Source organism: Palaemon carinicauda, chromosome 32 (assembly GCF_036898095.1).
Source record: "Palaemon carinicauda isolate YSFRI2023 chromosome 32, ASM3689809v2, whole genome shotgun sequence".
Taxonomy (NCBI): Eukaryota; Metazoa; Arthropoda; class Malacostraca; order Decapoda; family Palaemonidae; genus Palaemon; species Palaemon carinicauda.
Window position 1 is genome coordinate 37,320,928 of NC_090756.1, and position 20,618 is coordinate 37,341,545.

The following is a 20,618-nucleotide window of genomic DNA, read 5'->3' on the forward strand; positions in this document are numbered from 1 at the left end:
TCACCGCACGAAGCATTGTATGGTACCCCAGTTAGAACGCCTTTCCATGTACTATCGCCTACAACTAATCTATCAAATCCATTAAAACAATGAATAAATGCAAGCAAAAGTCGTTTTGATATCCTTCGAAAGAATTTAGAAGAATCACAAATCATAATGAAAAGGAATCATGATAACATAGCGAAGCCAACTAAAACATATACCGTGGGTGATAATGTATACATACAGGTAAATGTACGTAAAGGACTCAATTATAAACTAACACCTAAGTTTGAAGGCCCATTTAACATTTTGGAAACATTAACGGCCAATAGGTTTAGAGTTCAAAACGTATCCCAACCCAATGATGAGCGAGTCGTACCATTGGCTCACATAAGAAATTAAAATAAGAGGGAAAGAAGTGAGGGATAGATTTTAATTTTTTTTCATTTTTTGTAAACATTATATGTTAAAAGTTTTTCTTCTTAATACAGGAGTAACTACATATATTTTTCTCGTTACAGGTTTCCAAGATGAAGTTTTTATTGTCCGGAATGATATTGTCCGCTCAGACATTTTTCTCGTGTGGGATGAGCTCTAAAACTAAAAGTATAGATTTTAAATATGGCCCTATAGTTGAAAGACAAGAAGACGTTTTTATTACATCAAGTAACGTAGTTGTTGAAGTGCGTATGCAAGCAATTTTTCTCCCAGAGAATGACGTCACTAGCTTAAAGAGCACCATTTCAAGGTTTGCTGTTTCATTAAATGAAATGCATAGAAGACATTTTCCTTTTAATACAGAGTTCGCTTGCATCGACACTAAAAGTTGCAGTGATGCTATCTAACGACTTGCAAAATAAGACTTACGAGGCAGAATCTTTGGGTCGTGACCTTTTGATGTGGACTGTAGGACACGATAATCTTGAGAAAAGTAACCCGTTTATTTTTGCTGCACTAAACATCTTTGGTTCTATTGCAAGTTTAGGCTTAGGAATTTCCAGTCGTCTTGAGATTAGTAATCAAAATAAGAAAATTGAGTTCTTGACTCATGAAGATGAATTGATTATGTCAGAACTAAGGAATCAGTTAGCTTCAATCAATCAAATTATGAGTTTGGTAAATAAACATTCTAGTAATATCAGTCAGATTATGGAAGTACAGGATTTGTTGGCAACGTTAATGTATTATGATTCAAAAATAGATCACATACATAATAGAATTGCACATTTCATTGATAAATCAAAAGATTATGTGGAAGCTATCACGTTAGCGACTAAAGGTGTACTATCACCCCATTTGTTGCCAATAAGAGACTTAACGTTAATTGTGGAGAATGGACGGGAGTAATTAGGTTATATTCCTTTGTTAGACGCACATAGGTTAGAATTTTATTACAGCCTAATTACAGTAAGCGTTGAAAATCACAGGATTATTATTACAATTCCCTTTGATTCTTCCGATGCCTGGCAATCTTACAGGATATCACCATTTCCGACTTTCATGACGAATCACTTAAATCCAGTAATATCCAGTTTGACAGGACATGTATTGATTTCCCCAGACAAGGAAACATATACGGTCATTAAAGACTTAAATCAATTAACTCACTGTTCAGACGCAATGGGTAAAAAAATATGTACAGCTGACTAATTTGAATTCCATAAAAACTTAATGTATTCATGCGAGTTAGGTATAGTGCTAGACGGTGCTCTCTCCCATACAAATGAAAATTGCCTGGATAAGCTTTATCCCTTTGACAATAATAAGTTCAATTGCAGACTGAACAACGGCTCGTGGATACGATACGACAAGGCCCGCTTCAATGTATCATGCCCGGACGGATCCACGTCCTATTCCCAAATCTTCGTTGCAGCAGATGGTTGTATCGGGACGTCCCCGAACTACATGGTGCATGGAATCAAGACTATCATCAGAGAACGAGCCTACTTCACGAACTTCACGTGGTCAACAACAATTCCATCTTTACCTCTCCCATAAAATGCACATGTTGCTAAGCGGTTGATGAAATTGACCGAGATGGACCACCCGACACCGACTTATGAAGAACGTCGATTCTACATACTACTAGCAGGAATTAGTGTTACGGTGATGATATTTATCGCCGTTAACATCCTTGTTTGGCGTAGGTCAAAGAGAAATAGTATTGAGATCAAAAAGAACGTTTTGCCATGTCCAGATAAAACTCCTTATTTAATTCAATTTAAAGCCGTTTGAAACTGGCCCCTTTATTCGTTCATTGTCTTGGAAAAGTGTTGTGCACGAAAAGCACTTAGTATGCTAGTAATATGTAATAGAAGAGAGTAGAACATTTGCATTTTAAAAAACATTTACAAAACATTTAAAAAATAAATCATTTTTTCGGCACCTAATAAAATATATAAGCCTGAATGTTAAAAAACAGAATCTATGGGTATCTAATAAAATATATAAGCCCTATATATATATATATATATATATATATGAAACCGTGGTACGTGTACGTACCAGGAATTCGTGTCTGTACACTAAAATTGTATCTTTACCAAGGTAACAAATATTTTTATTAGTTACCGTATTATAATAATCTATGTTTTGACAAAGGTAAAGACTATTATTTAACAAAGTTACCGAGTCATATGTATATCAGTATTTTTTTTTTGGTACCATATAATCGTTTGCAAAAAGGTATCTTATCCTGAAGTCATTTGAAAAAGTAATTTATCCTGGAGTCCTTTAAAAAGTAATTTATTCTGAAGTTATTTAAAACATTAACCTATCCTGAAGATATTTAATGAGTAATTTATACTTTAGTCATTAAAAAAATAACTTATCCTGAAGTTATTTAAAAGAAGAGTATCTTATACTGAAGTTATTTAATAAAAAAAAAGTAAGTTGAAATTAAGTCATTTAAAAAAGTAATTAATCCTGAAGTCATTCCAAAAAAGTAACTTATTCTGAAGTACTTTCAAAAAAGCAGCTTATCCTGAAGTGATTTGTAAAAGTAACTTATCCTGAAGTCATTTGAAATAAAGTAATTTATACTGAAGTCCTTTAAAAAAAGTAACTTATCCTAAATCCATTTAAAAGAAATACTTTATCCGTAAGTCCTTTTAAAAACTAACTTATCCTGAAGCACTTTTGAAAACTAACTTATTCTGACTTTATTTTAAAAAAGTAACTTATCCTTAAGTCCTTTTAAAAACTAACTCATACTGACGTTATCTAAAAATAAGGTAACTTATCCTGAAGTCCTTTTAAAAAATAACTTATCCTGAAGTCATTTAAAAAAAGGTAACTTATCCTGGAGTCCTTTTAATAACTAACTTATCCTGAAGTCATTCTAAACACTAACTTATGTTGAAGTCCTTAAGAAAACGTAACTTATCCTGAAGTCCTTCTAAACACTAACTTGTGTTGAAGTCCTTAAAAAACGTAACTTATCCTGAAGTCTCCTCTGTCACTTTGCTGGAACCATCGATTACATCGAAGAAAAACCGTGTGACGAAGAGGGTTATTTGAAGGCTAATGTTTCCTGCATGTATCTATCAATTGAGAAGGTCATTTAAAGGCTAATGCGTCCTGCATGTCTCTACCAATTACTTCCCTTCAGATTAACCTCCTTCAAGTGGCAGACTTCGCTCGACTTCGGCCAAGTGTCCAAGTGGAAATGACACTAACTTTGCATATGTATGGGTCGAAGCTGGCGGCTTCGTCGATTATAGCCCCTCATGTCGATAGAAGTTTTTACCTTTCCGAAGAGGTTCGGTCGAGTTTTTTCTAAACTTCCTGGTTACAACTCGATTCCAAGACTCGAAATTCCTGCATTAGACGTTTGTTTATCGCTTGGGTAAAGTGGTGGTCTGTTTTTCTTGGATATTTCTTTAAAATTATTTATAGGTACATTACCTTCGATAATGAACTATTTGTAGAAATGGTAAAATAGAACATTTATTTCAACAATTAACCTTTCATTCTATTGGTACGTTCTGTTAATAGGAAATACATATTAAAAATATCCTTGTGGAAATAGTCTGTCACGTTCAGCTCTCTCCGTCCCTCGGAGAGGGTGAGAGAGGAGTACTGTAGTCAGAACATGATGAGTAAAGGGTGGCAGTGCACGTATGTTCATATTTATTTAAATATATAACCATCATTTCTGATAGGTGGCGTACAATAGCATATATATATATATATATATATATGTATATATATATATATATATATATATATATATATGTATATATATATATATATATATATGTATAATGAAGTTGTTCGTTGTACATTATGTATAATGACATGTAACAAGGATGTCTCTCTCTCTCTCTCTCTCTCTTCGCTGGATTACCTTGAAAAGGAATAATAGCAACTACGAACTACAAAAAAAATCCCATTGATTCAAGTCTGAGAGAGAGAGAGAGAGAGAGAGAGAGAGAGAGAGAGAGAGGGAGAGAGTTCTTGGGGTGACTCTGTTTCAGCTTTAATAGTAAGAAGTGTTAACTGTTTCTTTCTTTTTTATTCAGTTGTGGGTTAAATCTGCGTCTATATATATATATATATATATATATATATAGACGCAGATATTATATATATATATATATATATATATATGTAGACGCAGATTTAACCCACAACTGAATAAAAAAGAAAGAAACAGTTAACACTTCTTACTATTAAAGCTGAAACAGAGTCACCCAAAGAACTCTCTCTCTCTCTCTCTTTCTCTCTCTCTCTCTCAGACTTGAATCAATGGGATTTTTTTTGTAGTTCGTAGTTGCTATTATTCCTTTTCAAGGTAATCCAGCGAGAGAGAGAGAGAGAGAGAGAGAGAGAGAGAGAGAGAGAGAGATCCTTGTTACATGTCATTATACCTACTTTACGGGAAAGTGGCTGCATGTTAACACTCACACTCACACACATACACACACACACATACAGAGCGAGAGAGAGAGAGAGAGAGAGAGAGAGAGAGAGAGAGAGAGATGGGGCTAAAACAGGGTGACAGATTCACTTTGCTAATGAATTCAATTGGGAAGATTTCACAAAATTATTCTTATCATAGCAATTAATAGTAATCCAAAACCTTGTTTTAATGCCGTTTCTACCAGTCACTATCACGATCTAAATCAGTATAAACATCAATTCTCTGTATTAATTCTTAGCGTTTCATTAATTTCACAAGAAGAATACATAAGTTGACACTGAATATCAGTTTATTTTCCCTCCCTATCTACCATTTTCTCATCTTCTTATTCTTCTTCTTCTTCTTCTTGTATAATAGGAAAAGGCAGGAAAACAGAAAGACAAATCCGGGCAAACATCCTTTTAAATTTCTGCTGTAAGGCTACGTTTTCACTATGTTGCCGTCGGTCCCGGCAGCATATTCCAAAGACTATATACTGAAGGAAGATAGGAGAGCTCAGGCTTTTAACACACAAATGAGTGTGCTATGAACAGATGCCAGATACTCCCATTCGAAACGAATGGCTCCATCTGTTGAGCGAGCAGTCAAACATTCAGAGCGGTAATGCTTACTGGTATATAGGATGGAATCGATTGTAAATTTTGCGACATATTTGTTCATAATTTGCATTACTATGTCAGTATATTTTACTCATATATTCATGATATTCTTAAATTTTAGGTAATTAAATTGCAAATTATGTTTCTCAGTCTATTTTTCAGAAATTCAATAGCTATACCTCTTATGAATTAGTTAATTTTATTGCAAATTTAAGTATTGTACAGTATATTACAAACATTTTTAAATGTTCTATACAATACCACATTCGAATAAATTAAAACATACTGTATATCTGATTTGTTAAACTTAGCCACAAATGCTTATGTGTAGGCATACATTTAATTACAGTTTGTAGGCCACTGTAAGATGGAGAGATGTTAGGTGTATAAAAACACAATAGTATTTTATTTTTTATTGAAATGGAAAAGCATGATGCACTCATGTATAGTTTGGTATTATAAACTAATAAATGTACAATCAAAAGGATCAAAATAACACAAAATTGTATCACACAAAAATAATCAAAAGGGGGTTGGAAATAGAAATAAGGTAGCATACAACCCAACAAAAAATGAAAAACAAAAGAGGTTTACTGTTGATGCCTCGCCTTAATCTTACATCCAATATCAGTGGGGCTTACTCATTAGCAGCACATACTGCATGTATTATACTGTTTGGACTCACCGTTCTTTGTCCTTAGGGAACCTGCGAAATACCAAATGAGGATCGGTTTCTTTTTGTTTATGGCACACAACACACTTAGGTGACTTCTTTACTGTCGGCGCCATGATTTCGTTTGATTCAACTGTCAAATTCTGAATATAAACAAACAGACGACAAACGATGTATACCTACAACGCCATCTGAAATCGGAGCAATCAACTATTGTGTTCACTTTGGAGTTGCCAACTAGCGTATTAACATTCTATTTTGAGCCTTCCTATCTTCCTTCAGTATATAGTCTTTGGCATACTCCGGAAGTCTGGATGAAAATAGACCCTCTCGGATATTAGAACCAATCAGAGCGTGTTGTGGAGCGGTGACGTGTGAGACTCCGCCCTCCTTTGTGCTACCACCTATAAACTTTCCTTAATGGTGCAAAAGCAACAGTTTTGAAAATATTAATCTTATATAATACGTTATAATATTGGTAAATATATTAGTTATTAAAGATACTTACAGAATATATTTATCAACTATGCTGTACCAGATAGCACTTACACTGGCGCTTATTATTATAAAAAGTTACTGAGAGTCTGAGTACGCAAGGTATATGGCACCATTGCCCAATGTAAACAAACTGCATATGCTGTTCCTATTCTGTAATTTCTGTCGAATTGATTGAGTCTGGAGCCTATAGCCCTCTTAGTCTGTTGTTTCCATCGTGTTGTGTGTTACTTTTACGTTAGTCAGTATGGAGTGTACAAGAAATCCCGAGTTGCTAGATTTTGAAGGTAGTGGCTTCCCCTCCATCGCAAGACGCTCAACTGGCAGGCCAAGGGGAGCTGCAGCGCTTTGTAAAGGCCGTCATCCGACAGGTGCTGTGTCTTCACAACCTAAACGTCCCCGCAATTTGGTTCACGACATTTCCTGCAACGTGGCCAATGGGAATTCTCATGGCACAAATCATGATGTGAAAAATAGTGATATTAATGTATTTTATTATTGGCATATATTTGACTCAAATGGAAAATAGGATACTTTCGAATTCATATTTCTCACACTTCACAATAGTTTTTGATTGGTGTACTAATTTTATGTGTTTATTATAGCTCTTAAGACATGAATGATTCCATTTTCATTGTATCTGGTTGACAATGGAGTTGTGCAGTTTGGAGTCAATCAACTTTGGTATGATGAACAATATGAGTAATCTTTTGTATACAGTATAATAAACCTTTGTATAAAATAATTTTTTGTAAATAATTTGTTTTTTCCTTTACATTCCAAGCTATGCAGTTGATTTTAAAATTTACAACAAAATATCAGCAAAGGAAAGATTTTTGGTATCCGAGGCTGCAATGGAAATATGTATAGGCCTAATATAAGCAATGCAAAATTTTTTGCATAGTTTAGGATATCTGCACAAAACTTGAGCATGACCTTGGTTGTAATACACAGTGTAAATTTGTGCTTTATATTACATATCTGTGCAAATTGAAAATTTTTGGGGGGTATATTTTTTTTTTTCTTTTTTTTGACTAGAATGAATTTGCTACTCATTTCCGTTGGATATTATTAAAAGAATATTCTTTTTTATTGCAACATAGATTTACCCTAGCAACTAAAATAAAGGTCTATATTTCCTGTCTCACACCATTTATACTTAAAACATGAATTACCATCCGTATTCTAACCTAACCAGACTAAGTACAGTATGTACATTTTAAAAACATTGAGTCAAAACTACAAAACAACCATAGAAAATCTATATGTATATAGGCAGCAAAGAACCAATCAACTTGCAGAAGAAATATATATGATCAACAGGGCAAACTTTGTGCATTTTGGAGAGTACAATGATTCCAAATATAATTCAAAGTAACAAAAATGTTATACTCAGCCCATTTCATGTACTAAATGCTTAAGTGTCGATGCCAATAGGAGTAGTTTAGTCAATTTTTCAATGGATGAAGTATTACGTAACGAAACAGCTGATTGCAAAGGGATCATAGTCCTCCTGTCGAGGCCAATATAAGTAGTTAAGTAATTTTTCAACTGGTGAAGTCTTACGTAACGAAACAGCTGATTGACATAGGATCATAGAATTTCTGGTGTGTTTTATTGAGCAATATGCCTTGCGTATATCTACTTTTTTTAATAATTATATTTACCAATATTATAACCTCTCACAAGATTCTTTTCTCAAAACTGGTGCTTCTGCATGAATTATTATTTAATGAAACGGCTGATTGCCATGGGCATGGCATTCTGCATGTTTCATTGAGCAATAGTCGCATATGCCTTGCATATCTCAGTAACTTATGTTGCATAAGCGCCATCGTAAATATTAGCTGGTACAACATAGTTGATACATATTTTCTGTCTACATCTATAATAACCATATTTACCAATATTAAACCTATTATGTAGGATTAATATAAATATACATGCTAATAATATATATATATATATATATATATTATACATATATATATATATATATATATATTATATATACATATATATATATATATATATATATTATATATACATATGCTAATTATATATACATATACAATATTATATATACACATGGAGATTATATATATATATATATATATATGTATATATATATATATATATATGTATGTATATACATATGCTAATATATATATATATATATATATATACATATATATATATATATATACTCAAGTGTATATTCTGTATTTTCATTTTCCCTGTGGTTCTTCTGCATCTGAGCATCACGTTTTCCTGTGATTTTTACGCATATATATATATATATATATATGCTAATTATATATATATATATATATATATATTCCTTTTGGATTGGGGATGCCTTAACGTAGTGGAAGTATTTGCGTATCGCCTGTCATGTTTGCCAATCCTGTTCCATAGATTTGTATAACGTTTTTTTGAGCTCAAGCCATGACGTCCTGGTGGAAGGTTCCTTCAGTAGCTTCCTAGAGTACATTTAACTACGGTGGATATTCCCAGAGAATCAAACTAAAGGTTATCACAGAATTCTAACTTCTGGTGCGAGTACCCTAAAGGTTTTCCTCTAGGATATCGTATATCAACAGGGGACGCATGTATTAACACGCCACATAGCTATCTGCACCCCATATAGAGTTAACACTTCGATATGGAAAGGTGGAGAATAACTGGGGAGCCGTTCCACAGTTACACTCATCCGTGGCTGCTTTTGGTACTTGAGACGTAAACAAACGGGCGCCATTGCTAAATGACGTCACGTCCGTCCTCATCCTTCTGCCTGTAGCTTCTCGCTTTAGTCGGATTTTCCTTGAGTGCGTTTTTCATCTGCTTACATCGCCCTTATGTCGCTACCTTCAGTGTCGCCTTCTTCTGGAAAGTTGAGTACCAGGTCCCAGTATTGTTTAAATAAGCTCTAGCCGTAAAGTAACTTTTGCTTTTCGTAAAATATTGAGTTTTGTGGCAGAGCTGTGCCGATACCGGACGCGCCATTTTATGGCGTCGCTGTTCATGTTGCATGCTTTATTTAGTTAGGCAGAACAGCCCTCTCCGGTCATTTAACTAATTAATATTATTAGTTATTTAGTCTTCATAGCTAGGAATTACTTATATCGTGTTTTAGCGCTCATCAGACTCGGTCGCCGTTTGACCCCATACTAGATCGCTAGCTTAGCCCCTAGGCTGGACAGCCTAGTGCTTGTTTTCATGCATGATATATACCAGTGTTCCTAGGTTAAGTTATGAAGATTGTGGCATTATTAAACGTACTATTAACTGTGATGTAAGTTTTTTCGCCTTCGGGGACCATATAGGGGACCGGGTTGATTGCGTATCTTTCCACCCTAACCTAATGTAGGAACCCCTATATGCTCCCTAATCCCCCCCTGCCTGCGGGCATTCCCTCTGTGTAGCCTTGCTTCCCCTTCTATATGGGGGAATTTTGTCTAAAAATCAGAGTATTTTCGCTTCTCTGCCTACCCTAAGGGAATGACCCTCCCTTAGGGTCGGACCGAGAAATAAGGAACGGCTCTGCCCTTCCTCTGTTGCACCTGGTTGGTTACTCCTTCCTCCCTGCAACTTGCGATGTGTGTTTCAAGCTTGCCTAGCCTAGGAGTCAGCCCTCCTTCTCTAGGTTAAGCTCTGGGGGTTGACTCTGCCCTATTATAGTTTGGGACAGTACTCCTGTACCGTTCTCATTCTGGGCTACCTAACCTAGGTTAGGGAGCGTTCTCCCTTACCTTGGTGGCCGTTCTCATACAGAGTCTCCTCTATAGAAAGACCCCTCATCTTCCCCCTCCCCACCTATCCCTTTGGTGTAGGCTTGCCTACACACTTCTGTCCTTAGTCCTACAACTCCTCCCTTGGGTGGAGTGGTAGGGCTAACTTGTTCACCTGCTGAGCTGGCCGCTCTGGTACACATACCCTTCATAGCGTTCTATGGGGGGTGGTTGCCGGCAGCGGTCCGGCCGGCGGGGGTTTCCCCCCTCTTGAGTGCCCTCTAATCCTCCCTTGGGTTACCCCAGGCAGCCGGCCGACTGCCGGCTCCCTGCCGCCGGATGCTAGGAGTATCCACTCCTATCATGAGTGCACTCTCTCCGGAGGGATGCCGGAGGGGTATGAGATCTTACCCCTTCCATCCCTCCTTACCTTTCTCTCTTTCTATCCTGGTGCCGGTCCCTTGCCGCCTCTACTGCCGGAGATAACCGCCATTACCTCAGGTGACATTCTTTCATAAGATGCCCTCCCCCTCTAAGACGTTAGCCTTCCGTGTGCCGGAGGCTGCCGCCTTCCGTCTACATACAGCCGACGTCCCACCCCTCATTTTACCTAGTAACAGCTGGCCGACCTTCGGAGCCAGCCACCGGCGTGCCGGCATTGATTGCCGGTGATCTAGGTATACAACCATATACATATCTATCTTATAAATTGACCCAAGCTCACTAGGCCGTCAGCCTTCGGCTGCCGGATCCGCCGCTTCCTGCTGGCAACCCGCCGCTGTGCCAGCGGTCGCCACGTTGGTATTATACTTTAGATACTCAGTGTGTCTGTCTTGATGCCTTCCACCCTGCTGGACCGGCCTCCGGCGTGCCGTCGGTCTGCCGGAACCCTCCTGAGACGTTAAGGGACATGCACCCCTTCCCATACCTACCGTCAACATGCCGACAGTCAAAATGCTGCAGCCAGATGGCTTGGCCACTTCTATATATAGGTATTGTCTTACCATCCAAGTCTGTGGCTATGCTGTTTGATTGCACATTACAATATTCCAGCATACTCTGTGTGTCTTAGTGCAGCTGATTGCCGAAACCTATAATTAATAAGGGGTTTCTCCTATTCCCCTTCTACTCCAGGGATCTGAGTGGCCTCAGGCCCTGCTACACCCTGCGGGCAATTTCTGTTAGAAGCTTAGCTTCTACCGACCACGGATTATCCATATGGATTTCCGTTTTGTGACCTTCGGCCACAAAAGAAATTGCCTACCGATAAGGTTACGGTAACCGACTGGGCGGGATTCACAAGTATGTGTCTATCTACTTCCTTTCCCACTCATTATTCTCAAGCTTTATAATACCTTGTGAATTACTTTAATGTTTTAAAAAATTTAAGATTAAGTTATCTTAATTTTAGAGTAATGTAAGTCATTCTTATGCCTTCCATGTACTCATGATCTCTTTCTTTTACAGGAGGAGTATATGAAGTGTGAAAGCAACTTCTGCTTGGTGAAGCGCCCGGACTTCTACGGGCACAAGGCGTGCCGGACCCACGCCCCCTGTGCCGCCAAGAAAGGCGACCTGAAGTATTGGGACCTGCAGAACTGTACATTCTGCAAGAGTCGTTTGGTCGAGGCGTTCGACGATCCTCCTTCTGCGGAGGCAAGGGACAACGCTCGAGAGAACCTACGCAAATGGGTGCGTGGCTTCCAGAAGAACGCCACCGGACCGTATCTCGCCAACGAAGATTTGAGGGCCTTGCTTTTCCCAAAGGCCTCCAAAGACTCTGTGGTCCCCCGTGATCAGATCCCCACCGTCCAGATCGTGGTGGAACCTGATATTGTCATGGCCCAATCCATGCATGAGTGCCATCTAGATTCCGATAACGTGGAACGTATGTCGGAAGTGTCAGAAGAGACGGAGAAGAACCTCATGGGCGAGAAACTCGACTATGAGGAAGATCAGGTGGAATACCCTGATTCGGAGACCGAGGTCGCTCCCGCTCCTACTCCCGCAGCAACTCCTGCACCGTCCAAGGAACCTGTTCCTTCGACTTCCGCCACCCCGGACCCTCTTCCATCGGCCACTCAGGAGGTCTTCAAGATGCTTGAAGCCCTCATGGAAAGAAAACTACGAAAAACCCAGGAGCAATTCCGGACTACTCTGGTTAATCTTAAACAACCCAAACGGATTTCGGTTAAGGACCTCCCCACTTGCTCGGAAGCTAACCCATGGAGATATGCTGAGCATATGCCAATCATGACTGGAAAAATCTACATCAGTGAAAGGGTTGGCTCTATCTTGTTGGAAGAAGTGGAATTTTTCCCGAATTTCGAGGCTTATCCGGACTGTTACGTCCGGCTCAGGTCCGAACCAGCCTCAAAGGAAGAAACAGAACCGAAGGAGGTTATCGTGTTCGATCTCGCGAAGGCCCAGGCTATGTTAGCCCAGGCGGTGAAGAGTAGGGTTTCACCAACTCCAAGATGCCGGCGCTTAGTAAGAAGCATCCAACCTTCGTTGCGCCGAATGCTGCGACTTTCCCCTTCATTGAAAAGGCCTTCACAGCAGCCTTAAAGGCAGTGGAGGAAGGGAAACCTTGCCCTGCACTGGAGGAGGGCAGACCCTTCTCCCTTACTGTTTCTCCCGATGATAGGCACTGGAAAGACGTCCAATCAACCTTCACGGTAGGGAAATTAGAGCCTGACGTAGCCGGTCGTCAATTTAATGAGGACCTCCCCAGGCTAAATGATCACCTCCTTCGTAGGGAACAGGATACGAAGGAGAGGCTTGCCACGTCGCTGTCCCACCAGGTACAGCTAGAACTTATGGCCGGGGATACTAGAGTCCCTGACTTTTATATGGTCTTAGCCAAATCGCACTTGGTAACGGTGACGAAGGACCTATATAGCTTCACTAGGGCTCGCAGAGCCTGTCGTGAATTCTTGTTCGCCAACGCGACGGTGAAACAAGAACCCCGGAGGCTGATTTCCTCCAATAACTGGGGTAAGTATCTCTTTCCTTCCTCCTTGGTGAAAGAGATTACAGACAAGGCCGCCACGGAGAATAGGAACCTTCTCCACAAGTGGGGCATGTCAAGGAAGAGGAAATCCTCTCAGGACAATGGCCCTCAACCTAAGAGGAAACCTCAAAAGCCAAAACCCCAGCAACGTCAACAGAGACGGCAGTTTCCGGGTACCGCTACTCCCCAAGTGGCCACACAGCCACAGCAGACCTTTCAGTTGGTCCCCCAACCAGTGGTGTCGCAGTCACCGGTCTTTACCCCTGCATATGAGCAACACGCTACTACCTTTCGTCCCAGAGGTAGGGGCTCAAGCAGAGGTTCTGGCAGAGATTCGTCTCGCCGTCCCTCCAGAGGCAGAGGAAGAAGGGGAGCTAGCGGCCGAGGTGGCAAACCCTGGGGACACCAGAAGCAATCAAGTGCTTCCGGTGGGAGGAAGACTCCGCCAATTCCAGGATCGTTGGACCTTCGATCCCTGGGCGCACAACATCGTCAAGAAGGGACTAGGCTGGAGCTGGACTCAACCACCCCCAGCCTTCCAGCAATTCTTCCAACAGTCAACCCCCCTCCTGGAAGAATATGTCCTAGAACTCTTGAACAAGAAGGTGATCAGGAGGGTAAAGTCAACCAGGTTCCAAGGGAGACTATTTTGCATTCCCAAGAAGGACTCCGACAAACTCAGAGTCATTCTAGACTTATCCCCTCTCAACAAGTTCATTGCGAACAACAAGTTCAAGATGCTGACTCTGCAACAAATAAGGATCCTTCTGCCTCAAGGGGCCTACACGGTCTCCATAGACCTGGCGGATGCCTACTGGCACGTTCCAATGAATCATTACGCATCCTCCTACCTAGGATTTCGACTCCAAAGGAAAAGTTAAGCCTTCAGGGCCATGCCCTTCGGGCTCAACGTGGCTCCACGGATCTTCACTAAGCTGGCAGACGCCATCGTCCAACAACTCCGTCTTCAGGGCGTCCAAGTGATGGCCTACCTAGACGACTGGCTAGTCTGGGCGACATCGCCCGAAGATTGTGTAAGAGCGTGCAACAAAGTCACTCAATTCCTAGAGCATCTGGTATTCAAGATAAACACCGAGAAATCTCGCCTCTCTCCAGCTCAGAAGTTCCAATGGTTGGGAATCCATTGGGATCTTCAGTCACACCGCCTTTCCATTCCACAGAAGAAAAGGAAGGAAATAGCAGGGTCTGTCAAAAGACTTCTAAAATCCAAACGGATCTCAAGACGACAGCAGGAACAAGTTCTCGGCTCTCTACAGTTCGCCTCTGTGACAAACCCAGTGCTTTGCGCACAGCTAAAGGATGCCGCGGGAGTCTGGAGACGTTTCGCATCCATCGCTCGAAGAGACCTCAAGAGACGGCTTCCAAACAGACTTCGCTCACTATTAAAGCCATGGTCGAAAGCAAAGGCCCTGAAAAGGTCCATTCCTCTTCAACACCCGCCTCCATCGATCAACATCCACACGGACGCTTCGCTGGAGGGTTGGGGAGGTCACTCCCACCAACGACAGGTTCAAGGAACATGGTCTCCCCTATTCAAGACGTTTCACATCAACATCTTGGAGGCCCTGGCGGTTCTTCTCACCCTGAAGAAACTCTCCCCGCCTCCCTCGATCCACATCCGTCTGACTCTGGACAACTCGGTGGTAGTCAGATGTCTCAATCGTCAGGGCTCTAGATCGCCCCAGATAAATCAGGTACTTCTTCCGATCTTTCGTTTGGCAGAAAAGAAGAAATGGCACCTGTCTGCAGTTCACCTACAAGGATTCCGCAACGTGACGGCGGACGCTCTATCACGGACAAGCCCGATAGAGTCGGAATGGTCTCTAGACGCAAGGTCATTCTTCTTCATCTCTCACCAAGTCCCGGAACTTCAGATCGATCTCTTCGCAACAAGCGACAACAATCAACTTCCTCGATATGTGGCCCCTTACGAAGACCCCAAGGCAGAAGCAGTGGATGCCATGTCACTGGATTGGAACAGATGGTCCAGGATATACCTGTTCCCTCCCCCAACCTTCTGCTGAAAGTCCTCTCCAAACTGAGAACCTTCAAAGGGACAGCGGCCCTAGTGGCTCCCAAGTGGCCCCGGAGCAATTAGTACCCTCTGGTCCTGGAGCTGCAGCCCACGCTGATCCCCCTACCGGGCCCAGTTCTCTCTCAACAAGTACAGAAGTCGACTGTCTTCGATTCATCACTGAAACTCAGGGACCTTCATCTCATGATTTTCTCTCCTTAGCCGCAAAGAAAAGGTTTGGAATTTTGAAGAAAAGTCTAGACTTCCTCGAGGAATACAAGACTGAATCCACACGACGGCAATACGAATCTTCCTTGAGAAAGTGGGTCTCGTTTGTCAAGGCAAAAAATTCTACGGAAATCACCATTGATTTTTGCATGTCCTTCTTCCTTCACCTTCATGGACAAGGCTTAGCAGCCAACACGATTTCCACCTGCAAATCGGCTTTGACTAGACCACTCCTGTACGCCTTCCAGATTGATCTGTCCAGCGATATCTTCAATAAATTACCAAAGGCATGCGCTAGACTACGCCCAGCACCTCCACCAAAACCTATCTCCTGGTCCCTGGACAAGGGGCTCCATTTTGCCTCTAACCTGGACAACGATTCGTGCCCTCTAAAAGACTTGTCTCAAAAAGTTATCTTCCTTTTTGCTCTCGCCTCGGGAGCCTGAGTCAGTGAAATAGTGGCATTATCAAGAGAAGAGGGTCATATCCTGTTCGCAGATACAGGAGAGCTTACCCTCTTCCCTGATCCGACGTTTCTCGCTAAGAATGAACTACCCACCAAGAGATGGGGCCCTTGGAGAATCTGCCCCTTGAAGGAAGATGTCTCTCTATGCCCAGTGGAGAGGCTTAAAGTCTATCTTCGAAGAAATTCAGACTTCGGTGGAGGACAACTCTTCAAAGGAGAAACATCGGGTAGTGACTTGTCACTGAAACAACTAAGAGCGAAAATCACCTACTTCATTCGCAGAGCGGATCCTGACAGTACACCCGCAGGTCATGATCCTAGAAAAGTCGCGTCTTCTCTGAACTTCTTCCAGAGCATGGATTTCGAAATCTTCAAGAGCTTCACAGGTTGGAAATCATCGCGCGTTTTCTTCAAGCACTACGCGAAGCAAGTGCATGAAGTTAAACATTTCGTGGTAGCCGCAGGTAGTGTTATGAAACCTGCCGTTTAACTCTGCATAGAACAGTGAGTTACTTGGGACTTCAACTCTACGGGTGCCTGTGTTGACCCTTTTGTGATACATAGTGATTTCATGGACTCTTAGTGTTTCTAATAGACTGTTCTTACCAAGGTGAAATGTCATAGACTTTACATGAGTGCCACATGCTCTAGGGCATGATGTGTTTTTTAAAAAGACTGACGTTCCTCTGGAACTTGTGTTTCTAAAAGTGAAATTTCTTTTCAGATTCAAGATTGAAGTCTTATATTTTCTATGTACATTATTCTTTATTATTGTAAATAAACTTCACATTTATTTTTGCAATTGTTATCACAATAATCTGCAATCTATGAAATAAAATGTCTATTTTATTACATGTGCGTCTCTCTCCGCTCCTATTATTTATTATGAAATATATGATTGTCATAGTTTCATTTACCCCTTTCCTTCTGAAAGAGAAGAATATAGATATACTTGTATTATATACTCACTCATGCTTTGATAATATTCCTACCTGAATACTTACCTTCGTCCTGCCTTCGAGACCAGATTGATCTCTCCTCCAGGGAGTGTAGTAAATGTTAATCACTTACCTATGCTTGATAATATTCCTACCCGAATATTAACCTTATGTCTTGTCTCCGTGTCCTGCACGAACTCTCCGCAGGGTGAATAGCTCTTCAATGATTGCTTCGAGATATTAGTATGGTCCACCAAGACTTCTCTGCCAGGGGGGCAGGAAGCTGGTTCTTCACGGAACCTCTAGTAAGGACATGTTACATACCTCTATTTGAAGCCCTTGGCACTTGCATAAAAAGGAGAAAATTTCCACGATACATTAATTCTCTGATACACTTCCATCAGGACGTCCTGGCTTGAGCCCAAAAAACGGATTTTGAGCGAAGCAAAAAATCTATTTTTGGGTGATATAGCCATGACGTCCTGGTGGACCCTCCCGTCTATTCTAGTCCAGCCTTTCAGGCCCCACCCTGTCCTGCTGTATCAAGGAGATTAGCAAGAAGCTGGCCTCAGGATGAGGACGGACGTGACGTCATTTAGCAATGGCGCCCGTTTGTTTATGTCTCGAGTACCAAAAGCCGCCATGGATGAGTGTAACTGTGGAACGGCTCCCCAGTTATTCTCCACCTTTCCATATCGAAGTGTTAACTCTATATGGGGTGCAGATAGCTATGTGGCGTGTTAATACATGCGTCCCCTGTTGATATACGATATCCTAGAGGGAAACCTTTAGGGTACTCGCACCAGAAGTTAGAATTCTGTGAAAACCTTTAGTTTAATTCTCTGGGAATATCCACTGTAGTTAAATATACCCTAGGAAGCTACTGAAGGAACCTTCCATCAGGACGTCATGGATATCTCAGCCAAAAATAGATTTTTCGCTTTGCTCAAAATCCGTTTTTCGCGTCCATCCAGTTTTGTTCACGGTGGCCCCAAACTGGGTTGCCGGGAACATAGTGAAAACGTAGCCTAACGGCCGGTTGTGTTGGCGCGCTGGTGAAGACTCTTCTCTTGGTTAAAATATCCCACCGTTATCCTCACCAATAGTTTCTTCTATACTATGCTACCATGACTCAATTTACTGTTGGTATTGGAACTTGATTCAATTTTCCATAAGCAGGAACAGTTTAACCTGGACATAGCCCTGAAACTTTATAATTTCATCTTTCAGTTGATCTATCCATCGGCCTAACAATGAATTTTCTTCTTTTTTTCTATCGACTTGAATTGATATGTTTATCTAAATTAGTATTAAAACCTCGGGTATGTGTTTTTATAAAGGAATTAATTTCAGAACATTATTATACCATCTCCCCAGGAACATAGTCTCTCGAATGACTAAACTAAGAAACAGTCTCTCACATGACTTGACAGTATTGAGTACTTACCGTGATACGGCCTTGATAGTGTCATTATCGTTTGTGTTTTTATGTTTTGTTTTGTGCCCCGATGTTTACAACTGGATGGAATTCCGACAGCAAATAGCGACCGATTCAATGCCAGGTTCCCGAAAAGCGATTTGCATAATGCAATAAAGAATTGGAGTCTCAAAGAAGGCGACTTTTCAACCAGAAAAACATTGTTCGAGTTACGATGAGGATGAACCGATTGAAAGCGAGAGAAGAGAGGTATTGTTCACTTATATTTGTTGCAGTGTTTATCTATATTTACATCATTTAATGTTATATATATATATATATATATATATATATATATATATATATATATATATATATATATATATATGTATATATATATATATATATATATATATATATATATATATATATATATATATATATATATAAATATATATACGAGGCCTGTCTAAAAAGTATCCGACCTTTATTTTTCCCGTCCAAAATAGAGACGATAGCGTGACGCCACTCTGCACAGTGTAGGAAGACACCTTCATGGGCATGCGTGAATTTTTTCACCACCATCCAGCGCGTCAGTTGCCGCCTGTCGGTCGCTGAGTGAGGTGCTACACAACGTGTCTGTCGGATTACTGATTCTCTCAAGATGACTGAACGTGTTGAGCAAAGATACTGCATCAAATTTTGTCAAAAGCTTGGTGATTCTCAAAGCGTAAGATTCAGCAGGTATTAGGAGAAGATGCGATTGGTGTAACATAAATTAAGGAGTGGTTCAACCGATTCAAAAGTGGCCGTGCATCAACAGAGAGTGACCATCGTTCCGGCAGGCCCCAAACTGCTCAGAGTGCAGCTGTTGTTGACAGGGTGTGAAATTTGGTGATGGCAGATCGTCGTTCGACCATGCGGGAGATTGCCCTAGAGGTTGGATTGAGTAAACATTCCGCACATGCAATTTTGCGTGATGATTTGAACATGCACAGAGTGGCTGCGAAATTTGTGCCCAGGTTGTTGTCGCCGGAACAAAAGGACCTCCGTTTTCAAGTTGCAAAGGACCTCCAGGACACTGCCAACACTGATCCTCAGTTTCTGAACACCGTGATAACTGGAGATGAGTCATGGGTGTACGGGTACGACCCAGAAAAAAAAAAGACAGTCGTCGCAATGGAAGCATCCCGAGTCTCCAAGGCCAAAAAAAGCGCGACAGGTGCCAAGCAAAATGAAGGTGATGCTGACTGTTTTCTTTGATATCCGTGGAATTGTGCATCACAAAATGACAAACAATGACAAAGGAGTACTATCAAGATGTTCTCCAGCGTCTCCATGACGCAGTTTGGCGCAAAAGGCCAGACATGTGGACGGCAAAAAATTGGCAACCGCATCACGAACGCCCCGCACACTCATCCCAATTGATCCAACATTTCTTGGCCAAACATGAAATTCCAGTTGTTTGCCAACCTCCCTACTCTAGAGACATGGCTCCTTGCTACTTCTGGTTGTTTCCAAAATTGAAGACGCCACTGAAAGGATCCCGTTTTGAGACTAGAGAAGAGATAATGCGGAACGCGACGGCGAAGATGAACACCATTCCAAAAGAAGACTTCCTGAGGTGTTTCCAGCAGTGGATGGATTAGTGGGCTAAGAGTGTGCAAGCACAAGGGGCCTACTTTGAAGGGGATTAGGGTTCAAATCCTGTCAGGTATGTGAAATATTTTTTCCAGCATAAGGTTGGATACTTTTTAGACAGGCCTCGTATATCCCTTTCTGAGTGTGGATACGTTATGGTGAAAGCGTTTGAGTATCGCCATATTCAGTAAAGCTATATTAGTTAGGGCCACCAATATTATTATTATTATTATTATTATTATTATTATTATTATTATTATTATCATTATTATTACTAGCCAAGCTACAACCCTAGTTGGAAAAGCAAGATGCTATAATCCAAAGGACACCAATAGGGAAAAATATCTCAGTGAGTAAAGGAAATAAGGAAATAAATAATTGATGAGAACAAATTAACAATAAATCATTCTAAAAACAGCAACAACGTCAAAACAGATATGTCCTATATAAACTATTAACGTCAAAAACAGATATGT